Source organism: Typopeltis vanoorti, unplaced genomic scaffold (assembly GCF_054136105.1).
Source record: "Typopeltis vanoorti isolate ZY-2024b unplaced genomic scaffold, IOZ_Tvanoo_1.0 HiC_scaffold_71, whole genome shotgun sequence".
Taxonomy (NCBI): Eukaryota; Metazoa; Arthropoda; class Arachnida; order Uropygi; family Thelyphonidae; genus Typopeltis; species Typopeltis vanoorti.
Genome location: NW_028328177.1, coordinates 450,177 through 458,964, shown reverse-complemented (window position 1 = coordinate 458,964; position 8,788 = coordinate 450,177). Strand labels below are relative to the sequence as shown.

The 8,788-nt window shown below is 37.7% G+C and overlaps 1 protein-coding gene across 2 annotated transcripts in view; it reads left to right on the top strand.

The window, feature by feature from the left end:
- Positions 1-248: 248 nt before the first annotated feature.
- Positions 249-8,788, top strand: part of LOC150092097 (uncharacterized) — a 399,637-nt gene continuing 391,097 nt past the window's right edge. Inside the window, exon 1 of one of the 2 annotated variants that reach the window (XM_090415310.1) lies at positions 249-2,483. The gene's annotated coding sequence lies outside the window, so the exon portion shown is untranslated. Of the gene's footprint in view, positions 2,484-2,768; positions 2,815-8,788 lie in introns of those variants that run through there. The other variant, XM_090415311.1, reaches the window with a different exon arrangement.

The following is an 8,788-nucleotide window of genomic DNA, read 5'->3' as shown; positions in this document are numbered from 1 at the left end:
AACTCTTCTTCTTTTTTTTTTCAAAGCTTCCAAAATCGTGCACAGAGCTTTTTAATGTCTTTTTCCATTTGCCACTCATACATCGAGAGGTCACTTCGTCCCCATCCACAGAATATTTTTAATAGCATGATAAATATTGAATGCTTTCCAGAATTGTGCGAGAGTCTGATCATTTCCTACAGTGGCCAAAATGGCTTGTGAAAAAGTTCTACGTAGATAATAAGCCTTAAAAACTGAAAGAACTCCCTCATCCATTGGCTGGATCACTGAAGTAGTGTTTGGGGTGAGAAACATGACCTTGCTCTTGGGGTGCAGATTGCCAATGTATGGTGGATGACCTGGAGCATTATCTAGAATTAATAAAATTTTAAATTCTACATTATTTTTCACACAATCGCTTTTCATTTCACTCACATAACAGTTGATTAAGGCATCTTCTAACAATTTTTGAGCCATCTGCGACTTCTTATTGCTCCAATAATGAACTGGAAGAGTATGCTTCCTGATGTTTTGGAAAGCCAGTGGATTCTCACTGTGCCATATCACAGATGGTTTCAGTTTATATCCAGCCACATTAATTACCCCCTAACAGAATTGTAATATGGTCTTTAAGAGCTTTGAAACCAAGCATAGATTTTAGTTTTTTGTGGATGAATATCTGATTTTGCATTTTATTTTTCCAAAACAAAGAGATCTCATCCATGGTCTCATCCATTAAATATTTGCTATGGAAAAAAATTATTTTCCTATATAATAATTTTGTCCAATTTCTCCACAAACTCCTTCGTAGCCTTTTCATCGGGACATGCATATTCACCATACATTTTCATATTATGTAACCCAAAATGCTGCTTGAATCTCATGAAACACCTGGAAAAAGCATTGAATTCGTAGCATTATCAGATCCTGCTTTCTCCTTCAACATGTTGAAGAGACTTAGTGCCGTAGCGGTTATGGTTCTAATGCTAAGAAGTGTACACTTTTGGTTTAGGTTCTCTATCTATGATGCAAGTAGCTTTTCCCTTTCACCAACAGGACCTTGTCATTGCTTCGTCACTATCATCAATTTAATGGAAGCAGATCCTTTCACAGGCCCTATGATTTTATCCCTATCTTTCAAAATGGTGATCAGTGTAGAATGAGACCATCCAAAGTTGTGTGCAATCACATTGACAAGCTTACTAACTTCATCTTGCTTCTTGCAACATCATTTCAAGATCAACTGTTTGCCTCTTTTTCTTTAATTCTTCACTAGGATTTTTGATCGGGCATGTAGGGGCCATGATGCACAAAATATCACAAAATATTTAACCATAAATACACAAATAACCGATTTCTCAAGCACTCAAATCAACAGAGGAACTGTTGAAGACAAGTGCCGACTGCTGATTGTGCTGTTGCCACTGCACATGATGCATTGTTCCTAAATAGAAGCCTTTTTACTTTACGCTAGCTTGCATCTTCTTCAAATGTATAGTCTAAAATGTTATTTATTCCCATATGGGATCAAGGACGTATCTTCGAACAGACATAACTGAAGCAGACGTAAGTCGAGAGATGACTGTATAAGCTTACTCTGGGTTCGGTGTACAAACGTATGGATTTGTTCTTATATATGTAACACACAGATGTTTGGACTTCATTAGTTGAGACAGGGTATACAATAACAAGGTATCAGATGTGTCTAAGAACCAGGTTTCTGTGCACTGTGGCAAATTTTCTATTGAAGAGTCTGGTGGAATTGTTTTCCAAATTAAAAGTCAGCCTTTGACAGAGAAAATGATATAATGCAATCATGCAAAAATGATTGTGAGCAGTTGTGTTATCAGGGATATCATAAATGAAATGAAATTATTGATGGTGTATGAGTACATGACCAGAAATATTTGAAATAATGAAAATGCATCATGTATTTCAAGTCAAACTAAGCAAATTATTTGCATTTCCCTTTTCACTCCAAGCCAAACAAATATTCTTTAATTCATATATGAATACAAGGCGTAGTCAAAAAATCACAAAACATTATTTCAAATTGAGACAGCAGTGCATTTTTCAAATGTGATTCTTGCCTACAGAAGTTATAAATGTAGATTATCTTAATGCTTATTTATTGGTGTGAAGATGGATTTTATTTCCAAGTATGAGGCCTCCTCCACATGTTGGAGAACAGATACCCTAGCCATTTGGCCAAACAACCAAGCTAGCATGCATGCATGTCTTGGATTGAATGTTTTAATTCCAAAATCATCCATGAAATAAAAAATAAAAAGGTAGAGAGAGATGGTATCATTGATATTCTGCTTATCTTTTCTTGAAATCTTAATCCTGTATTTTAAATACACATGTCCACTGGCATTGAATTTTTTGTATTGTTTTGTTTTTAGACAGTGAAACATCTCCTTCCAGAGCCATACATAACCAACTGCACTGATTATGTGACAATTTGGAAATCACGGGGAGGTTTTGGTCCCTTATCAAAGCAGGTGAGTGTTTCACATTTAAGGTTATTTTGATTTATTTGAGATTATAATGCAAAAGTATGAAGCCATTACAGTTCTGAGATATTTTAAAATTATAATCATTTTATTGAAAATTAAATATTATTTTATGTCCATAAATTGTCTTTCAATGAATTGTTTTCCATGAATTTTTTGGATGCCATAATAGAGTATTTAATATGTTTGATAGTCACAAAATGCTTGGAAACATAAATGTTATCTTATTTATTTTTTTCCTCGAGGACTTTCTGCCTTATCTCTTCAGAGCAGCGAAGATATTCCTTTCACTTGGTAAATATAGCAGACTTCAGTGGAGGTAAAATATTTTTTTTCTGCTGACAGATTTTTGATGGAGGGGAATAGCGATTTTTTATTCTTATATATATATATTTTTTTTTTTTTTAATGGGGATACTGGGTGTTTTGTAATTTTTGATGTTTCACAAAGGAGGGATCAGTTATTCAGTTCCTGGAACGTAATTTTTTTTAGCTCTCTTTTTCTAGAAGTTTGATTTGGAAGTAGGAGGATGACTGGACGTACTCATGGCAAGCAGTCCACATCTGGTGGGAAATTTTTAACCATATACCAGTAACTTCTATATTAGCTATTCATATTTTACAAATTCAATATGTGTGACATATGTTAATTATTTATCAGCAATTTTTGTAAAACTAATATTTTTGTACTCTCTTAATGGTATTGAAAATCTCAAAAGTAATTATGAAAGAAAGAAAAAGCCATATTGCTTCATTTTAGCAATGTAAATTATACAGAAATAGAAGATATAAAATATCCAACATTATTTCAAAGTTGAATATATATAGATACATCATAAGTATCGAAATTTTGATCTGAGAGCTGACAAGAATACAATTCTCTGTACCAGATTTGCCTTAGCTTGCACTACTTAAAAGACATGAATGCTGCACAGGCATTCTGTGCCATGGGCATGAATGTTTGTGATTGTCTGTATAAATACTAGTGGTGGTGGTAGTAGTGATTGGCGATAGATGGCGTTGGTGTAGATGTGGTTAGTTGTAGATGGAGACAGACAGTTGTAGAGCAAGTGCCCTATGCGCTGTAGAGCAAGATGAGCCCATGGACTCCCTGGAGGTGTCATGTAATAATAATAATAAAGGTCTCACTGGCCTTAGAACTGTTTCAAACTGGTTGCTTCTCTTCAAATACCAGGGAGGAGCAACGTATTCAAAAGCGTCCAAGTTCCAAAAACTTGAAACAAGTAACCTTTAAAAGGCCACTGTCCTGTATCTGTAAACTTGTCAGCGCCTCAAAGGGGGTCACTGTCCCAAATAGCTGACATCTAATCAATGTTCAAAGGGTCATTGTCGGGAAACTGAAAAGCTCTACCTGACAACCAAATTAACCTCAGCCCGATACAACCAGAGGCAAGTCTCCCACTACACCAGGCCTTTCACACCTTCACTTGCCAAAGTGGCAGACAAATCCACCAAAGCAAACTGGTTTACTGTTCTTTTGGACAGGCCAGCTTGCCAAAAAAACCTTAAGAGAGCAAAAAAAAAAACCTCCATTCAATACGAAAGCACTATGTCAGAGAGTTGTATCTTTCATAAGGGAACTCTTGGTCAGTGCATAATAGAAAGTATCAAAAAAAGAGAGTCATATGGCTTCATTTCAGTGATGTCTGGAAACTGTAAAACTCCACCTGACAACCAAGTTGAGCCTCAACCTGATACAAATTATACAGAAACAGTGGATATTAAAGATCAAACATTATTTTAAAGTCGAATATATGTAGAAACATCAGAAGTTTCAAAATTTTGATATGAGAGCTTATGAGAATACAATCTTCAGCATGGGATTTGGTTTAGCTTGCACTACTAATTGGTATTGAATAGGAATTCCTGCTTTTTTTTTTAAGGTTTCTCCTTGCTCTATAACAGAAACTAATCAGTTCAAAACAGCTGTCTGGCAGGTGAACTCTCTATCACAATGCACTAATAAAAGTGAATATACGGATGCTTAGGATATCGGATCTTTAATATCCACTATTTCCGTATAATCTCAAAAACTCGTATGATTATTATGCATAGGAACCTCCACAGAACACTCAGGGATTCTTTGAGGAAGGGCCCTGGAAAGTGCAATTCACTGGTACCTATCATATCTCTTCTTAATATAATGACCAGTGATGCACTCAGTAGTGTTAAATCTTGATAAATGGGAATACTAAAGAATTTCAGATCTATAATCGTTTAACAGATACAAAAATAAGATACAAATTTTTATGTGGGAAAATGCTTGTTTCTAAGTATTTACTATATGCATGTGATATAATATAAAATTCTCTTAGTATACAGAAAATATTATTATTATTATTATTATTATTTCGGGCACTCCAAGGAGTCGACAGACTCATCGAGGGAGGCCCTGACATCATCTCAAGAACAACTATTCGACATTCACACAGTATCTATCATACCTCACCTTCAACTCATTCACGGTCATAGCACCCACAACAGACTCTGGCAGCTTATTCAACTCATTCACCACTCTCCAAGTAAAAAACCTAGCTTTAACACCCCTGCTAACCACGTTCTTGCCCAGCTTCCATGTATGGCCCCTAGTCCTCTTACTACCAGTCCTATTCTCAAAAATATCTTCTGAATTAATCTTATAGAAACCCTTCAGTAATTTGAATGTCTCGATCATATCACCCCTTTTTCGCCTATCAACCAATTTTTGCTACCCACAAATCTTCAACCTGTTCTCATAAGGTTCATTCCACAGCCCTGCTATCATCTTGGTCACTCGTCTCTAGATCCTCTCCACCTCCTTCTCATCGAGAAGAAACCCTTGTGCACATATCTGGGCGTAGTAGTCTAGATGGGGTCTTATCAAGGTTCCATACAGAGGAACAATAACTTGTTTGTCTCTGCTTGTTAAAGTATTTTTCAGAAGTCAAGTGATTTGATGAGCTGATTTAGCCACTTTTGCAATGTGCCCCCTAAACTTCAATTCCCTATCTACCAACCTTCCCAAATCCGTAGCTCATCAATCTCCTGGAGTACGGTTCCACCAATGTGATATACTGCTGCTAATCTTCCCCCCCCCACCCCAAAAAAATACATAACCTTACACTTTGTAACATTAAATTGACATCCATTTTCCCTACCGCCAGTCCTCCAAACTATCCAAATCATCCTGCAAAAATTTGACATCCTGTGCACTCACAATTGCTCTACCCAACTTTGCATCATCAGCAAACAAGTGAACACTTCCTCTCAGATCCTTTTCTATATCATTGATGAACAAATTGAAAAGTAGAGGTCCCAGAACAGAACCCTGCAGAACACCACTAGTCACAAGCCGTCATTTGGACTTAACTCCTGAATAAACCACTCTCTGGTATCTCTCCATCCACCACCCTCCTATCCATCTCACCAACCATATATCCATCCCCATCTGCTCCAGTTTACTGATTAGAGTTCCATGTGGTATCCTGTCAAAGGCCTTGGCAAGGTCCAGTAGAATCGCTGTAAACCCATTACCCTTATCCAGTTCAGCCGTAACTGTGTTATAAAATGCAGCAAGTTACTGAGGCATGATCTACCCTTCACAAAACCATGTTGTCCCCCATTCAATATACCATTTTCATCTATCCAATCCTGTATTCTTTTCTTGACTAATTTTTCCAAGACCTTGACGAAGATTCCTGATATGCTAATCGGTCGGTAATTTACAACAGCAGTCTTGTAACCTCCTTTATGCAGTGAAACTATTTTCCCCTCTTTCCACCCCCTCGGAACTAACCCAGACCCGAGACTCAGATTAAAGATAATGGTCAAGGGTACTGACAATTCTTCAGCCGCTTCACGTACGACAAGAGCAGGTATACCATCCGATCCCACAGATGTATTGACATTGAGGTTTTGCAATGGACTACTCACCTCCACCTCATTCACCACAATTCCCGTATAATCTATTGGTTCATTCATTTCTGCAATGTCACCACCTGGATGATATACTCTTGCAAAGTGCTCACTCAGTAACTCAACTATATCAACTGATTCAGTTACCTTCCTACTATCGGCATTCTTTAAAATCATTCTGCCATATACATTTTTTCTTTTACTTGCAACATATCGAAAAAATTGTTTAGGATTCTCTTTAGCCTTCATGGTCAATGTTCTTTCGTAATCCTTTTTTTGCTTTTCTTACGACACTCGTTACCCTTCTCGCCTGCCCTTTATACCGTTCGTGTGCCTCCACAGTTGTTTCTTTTTTGCAGCTCAAGTTTAATTTTGTTATTCATCCATTTAACCCCTACTTGAATTATTATTCGTACTCTAGGTATATACAGTCAGCCATTGCTTCATGCAAACGCTTCTTAACCGCCTCCCATGAACTATCAATTTCTAGCCCTTGCAGTTGTACATGCCATGGCACTGAACCAATCAAACTCCTAAGCTTGTCATACTTACCAGCCCGATAAATCCACATGTACCCTGTCTTAATTGTAAATTCCACACCTTTAGCCACCTCTCAAGTCAAGACCCTATGATCACCCTCATCAATTGGTGGCAATGTGGTCATATTCGTTACAGCCAAATTCTCAGATGCAATTACCAGGTCAAGGCACTCTCTGACCCCTAGTATTTTCCATTACATGCTGTCGCAGATAGTTATCCCCTAATAACCGCATAAAATCCAATTCCTTCATCCCATGTGTCCTCTCCTCCTTCCAATCAATGTTACCATAGTTGAAATATCCTATAATTACCCTCCTTCCACTCATTTCTTCTATTTGCTTATGCATACTATCTCCACCATCTATTCCATCACCTGGTCTATAGCATCACCCAATTGTATATTTTGTTCTGCTAGTTTCAATCTCACACCAAATAGCCTCAAATGTGCTCGTTTCTCTATCCTGCAATCCCACTTCTATTTTCCTTGGCTGTAGCTCATCAGCTATCATCAATAACACACCTCCCTCCATTTTATTCTCCCTGTCACTCCTGAACTCACCATACCCCTCACATTGAATCCCACTAGTTGTGTCATCTTCTGTCAGCCATGTTTCACTAATGCCAAAAACCTGTGGTCTGGAAGTGGCAACCAAGGCCAAAAATTCTTCTTGTTCCTAATACTTCTGGCATTTGTATACATGAATTGCAGAAGCTGATTTGTCCCATCCCTATTTTGATGCCTTATACTAATTTTCCCATTCTGATTCGTGGTCTTTCCTACTCGCTTAGGCTATTACACACATTCAATTGTTCCCCTAAAATCTGCATATCTACTCCCCCCCTTTAACTCTAGTGTCCCTGATTCTTCACATTCACTTCCACTACATTCGACAACACCTTTTAAAATCTCCGTACATCAAATCCATTCAAATGTACACCATCCATTTTATATAAATCCTTTCGCCCATCGAACTCATTCCACACATCCACAAATTCCACACCACTCATCAAACATAATTCAAGCATAAAGTCATTAGCAATTATGGCCCTCCTTCTATACTCTTCACTGTCATACCTCAGCAACAGACTCACCATCCTAACTCTCTCACTCTTCTCTTTTGCTACCTCAAGCAATTCCTTCACATCCTCACTCATAGCCTTTTTGTTTCCTTTCAAATAATTTGTACCTGCTACCACTATCAATTCTTTCACCCGCTGTTTTTACATTCTAATTGACTCGCTTACGTTCTTAACGTTCACACCGGGTTTGTATGATTTTGTTAAACTCTCAACTAACACACCTCTTACTAAGGAATCTCCATACAACACACACTCTTTCATTTTGTTTACACTCACTGTCATACCCTTATTTTTTCTATCATACTTTTGCCGATTATTAGTCGGTATGCTTGTTAAAGATTTTTTCAACGCTCCAACTGCAGATTTACCTTATGTATCGCTCCGCATAATAGCACGATCCTGTAATTGTAAGTTGTTGGAGGAAATAATAATGTTTTGATTTTGCAAGGCTGTTAATACTTCATAAATTGAACAAAGATTTACTAAAATTTGTAATACTTGTCTGAGGAATGACTTGCATTAAATATTGTGAACAAAGGTTCAAAGGGCAAAGGCATGCCAATAGAAGGTGAGGTGGCCTCAGGCAGTCGCGTGCTCACAGCATGTGGTGGAGCATGGTCAGAAAAAAATCGGAAACAAACGGGATGAAGCGAGACCAACGTGGGTGAAGTGCTATGCATTGGGTGAATTACGATGGTTGCAGTGATTATCGGTAGGGGAGATAGAAATAAAAGGGTTAGGAACCCCCTCCCCCTCGCT